Consider the following 4,607-nt stretch of genomic DNA (forward strand, 5'->3'; position numbering starts at 1 on the left):
CTGAGCTGGCTAATTTTCAGTTTGTACCTAGATTGGTCCCTCCTATTATATGTAATCCTAAATCCCCAAATTCTCAGACACTTCATCTCTTCGTCTTGTTCATCTTTTCTTCTTCTTCTTTCATACACTTCTTCCTGTTCATACACTTTCTTCCTGTTCATAAACTTTCATACACTTTTTACATTGGATGTTATGAAATGTTGTGCTTTCTTTGTAAGAAGTCCAATTGAAGATTGATATAAAAACTTGTTTATTTTGTAGCGGATAATGGAGAGTGTTTCAGTGAGTGGAGAGGTTGGTGGTGCTGGGGAGCATACTCTTATGAAGCCTTGAAAAGAGTAGACCAGTTATGGTCTAACATATGCTCTGCTCAAGAAAGTTCATTTCATCATGGCATTCAAATTCTTGCATTAATTAAAAGAAATGAAGCTATAATTGGTGATTTTAGCTTGTGACATATACTGCAGTTGTGCAAGAACCTCAGCAAGTTGTCTCTACTGTTCCAAGCTCGTTTCACTCGTCCGATCTGGCTGACAAAGCACAAGGCTCATATGATGTGTTGGTGTGTGAAAGCACTCTGGAGATCTTCATTGCAACAGCCTTGTGTGCTAAAGGCCTTAGAGTAGCCATTGTAGAAAGGAATGTATTAAAAGGGGTATGTATGTTGATAGCTACATTAGTCATTGGTCAGAAGAAATGTCAACAAATTTTTTGAGTGATCAAGTTGAATTTTTCTTGCTGTCTATGTTGATTTAATCATTAGAGGGAGCAAGAATGGAACATATCAAGAAAGGAGCTTGTGGAACTAGTGGAAGTTGGAGTCCTGGAAAAAGAAGATATTGATAGAGCCACAGCCGCAAAGTTCAATCCAGTAATTTCTTAATTTGTTCACTTAAATTTCCAATTTCTGTGTAGCAAGAATCATCACTTAGGACATACATCACATATCTAAACATACTAAAAGATTGTATGACAACTTATTATGCTTATTACCTAACATTGCCAAAAAATTCATTTCATGTCTAACCTCATTTTTTGTGATTAATTCTGAATTAGACAGAATAGATGTGGCTTTGAAAGGAAAGGTGACATCTGAGTTGAGGACATTCTTAATCTTGATATTTCGTAAGTCCTCATTCCTTAGATTACTAATTCGGTATCCCTATACCAGTAATGAACTAGAGTAAAGTCCTGAATTTCAATTATGAATGAATGATTTTAATTTATCAATGAGTGTATGAACAGGAAGAAGTGTATGAAAGAAGAAGAAGAAGAGATGAACAAGACGAAGAGATGAAGTGTTTGAGAATTTGGAGATTTAGGGTTACATATAATAGGAGGGACCAATCTGAGTACAAACTGAAAATTAGTCAGCTCAGCTAGCCGTTGGCCCCTCTAGCGTGGCAAACCGAGTCCACGTCAGCGCTCCGGTGATGATTCATCACCAGAAATATGTCCAAGGACCACTTTGAGTGCTCGGAGCTCTATCTGGAGGACTATATTAAAAAAATCGGAATCTTAAGAATTACATCGGGTAATTGTGTGAATCTCAGTAAGGACTATAGGTATTTACTCAAATTTTCCATTTAGATCGATTAATAATGGATGGAAGTCCTAAGTATTTATCGTGAACTCCAATATACTTGACATTAAGCTTTGCTGAGTTTTTTTTTCCATTGGAAGGAGAGTGACCGGGAGGTATTATCACTGAAAAATAGGGAAGATTTATTTAGGTTCACCATACGTGTTTAGGAGCTTTAGAATATGACAGAGTTGTTTTCTATAGTCTTGCTAAATAAGATAGAATCATTCGTAAATAGTAGGTGATTAATTAAGAGATATTTTTGGTTGATTTGGATTTTAGAGAGATGATCTGATTTTATTCTATCTTGTGTGGAAAAAAAAGAGAAATCTTTTGCATCAAAAAAAAAAGAGAGAGATAAAGAGATAAAGAGTCACCTATACTTTTGTTTAACTTAAAAAAATCAAATAATTAACCTTCCACAATAAAATAAAAAATTATAGTCACTACCTCTTAAATCAAACTAATCTATCTATGATCAAAACCAAAATTTTGGAGAATAAACCATAAACATTGTCATTTAACTCTATCATTATAGACCTTATTCACGTTTAACTTCAGAGCTATCTTAATAACTAGATCTAATTGATTTTCAGATAATGTATATATTTATGAGCTATAAAGATGTTATCATTGATTAATATTCTTTTTAAAAAAGTATTTTGATTAGGATTAATTAGTGAGTTCATAATGTTTTATAGCCTTTTTTCAAAGATTATTATAATAGTAAAAAATACAAACTAAATTAAATAACCATCTAACTCATCTAATTCAACACTATATATAAATGCTATTTATCTTCATTATTCTTGGAAGTTGCTCTACACTCATTATAATAAGTTGAGTGAGCAATATTCACAATAAAGAGTAGTACAAAAAAGGGGAAAATTTTATGCATTTTTTTAATTTATCATGCATATGATAAAGTACCATCCCTTATTTTATACATATATATAGAGATGTTCTAAACCTACTACTTCTATCCAAAATATTTACCATATGTATCATGGTTTTAAATTACAATTGCAACTGTGTGTTTCAATGTAGAATTACGGGAAAGAAAAACATGTATATATGTAATAACCACATATTGTGACGGTAGTTATTGACCGCCATTATTTAAAACCTTGACATGCATTTCCAAAGTGGTGATTGAGCTATGCTATTATTTCACGATCATCCTTGTAATGGTGAATCCCTACAAAGGGGACATGACCCATTAACTTTCAACCACAAGTCAAGGCAATCCCGGTGAAAGTAGTGGCCACATTGCGGCATCATCCTCAAAATTTCGAACTTGCCATAATCCGAAATACATATGCAACAAGTAGTTGTGTCGCAATTGCTAACAACATTATTGTTAGCAATTGCAATGTGAGGAAAAGTATGGTACGAGTTGATCACATGCATGGGAAGTCCCATAGTCTTAATATTTTCTTGATTTTGAGATAATAATAATGTGCTAGAATTTTCAACCGACCTTGATTTCAAGATTACAATATGTAATAGTCTTATTACGAGAATTATGATGAAGAATGAGAGCATCATGTGGGACAAATTGAGAGGTGGTCGTGTTTGTGATGACGTGACAATCGAAGACCGGAAGGTTAACTCTACGGTAGCCTCCAATGGAAAAGTGGACATGGCTATAGAATCGTGATGTCGTGATGAGATGAGAAGAGAAAAAAGGAGAAAAAAAGAGAAGGCTGCTATATATAATTTCATTACAAGCGAAAAAAATGAGATTAAATTTTAGGATTATAATTTTGTGAAATTAAGTATTGTCTCTATAACTTAATTAACAACTTTGGAGCTAATTGTAGTTAAATATTTTTTTTGGTTAATTCAGGTTAATCATACAAAACAACATTAAAATTTATTCTTAATTCTGGATATTGGTTTAATAATTCGGTTTCGAGTAACAAGAGTTTAGGTTTTTTTAATTGATATTGTAGTGTTGTAAATTGTTAGTAACAATGCGAAAAATTGTAAAACAAAATCCACACAAAAAATTAACCACTTGTGTAAAGGCAAACCACTTTTATTTTTTTTTTAATTTGATTTGGAAAATTAGTATAAAATCATAATTCATGAAATCATAAGATGAAACACAAAATTATATTAAAAAAAATTGACGATTAATGTCATATAAGTTAAAGATCAAATAAACCAAATCATATATGTCATAATCGTTGTTGTATCCAAAGGAAATCAATTTTACACATGCATTATATTTTCCCTTGATTCTACCATCACTCACTCACAAGATACTACTGAACATACAACATACAAAAAAATTATTTTAAAACAAAAAAAAATTATATATAAAAAATATTAATTTAAATATAAAAATATAATATATTTAATATCCAATTAAAAAAGAGAGTTTAAGTATATTTATGATAAAGATTTGCTCTTCATAGATAAACTTGGGATTTGCGATCCCACATAAAATCGGTTCAGGATCATGGGATCCTTTTCTATCCGATGAGAAGGGCTATTTAAAAAAATGTACTTTTAACTAATTGCTCCATAGATCCTATATCTATTTATATGAAGAAGAAATCTTGTAACGAGGGAGATTTTTATTTGTACAAATGGTACTTCAAACTTGGAACGAGGATGAAGGAATTAACGATACTTCTTTATCTTTTGAGTTGTTCTGCCGGATCGGTCGCTCAAGACCTTTGGTCTCTATCCGGACCTGATGAAAAAATGGGATCACTTTTTATGGACTCGTTGAGAATGATTCTGATCTAGTTTATGGCCTATTAGAAGTAGAAGGTGCTCTGGTAGGATCCTCACACAGAAAAAGGTTACAGTCAATTTGATAATGATCGAGTGACATTACTTCTTCGATCCGAACCAAGGAATCCCTTAAATATGATTCAAAAAGGATCTTATTTTATCGTTGATCAAAGATTTCTCTATGAAAAATATGAATCGGAGTTTGAAGAAGGGGAAGGAGTCCTCGACCCGCAACAGATGGAGGAGGATTTATTCAATCACATAGTTTGGGCTCCTA

At 32.3% G+C, this 4,607-nt stretch overlaps 1 long non-coding RNA gene across 1 annotated transcript; it reads left to right on the top strand.

Moving 5' to 3' along the window:
- LOC110270785 lies at nt 367–1,497 on the top strand. The gene is made up of 3 exons (XR_002360418.1): nt 367–655; nt 764–871; nt 1,061–1,497. It is a non-coding gene; the product is annotated as an uncharacterized LOC110270785 (long non-coding RNA).

The sequence above is a fragment of the Arachis ipaensis genome, chromosome B04 (assembly GCF_000816755.2).
Source record: "Arachis ipaensis cultivar K30076 chromosome B04, Araip1.1, whole genome shotgun sequence".
In the NCBI taxonomy this organism is placed as follows: domain Eukaryota; kingdom Viridiplantae; phylum Streptophyta; class Magnoliopsida; order Fabales; family Fabaceae; genus Arachis; species Arachis ipaensis.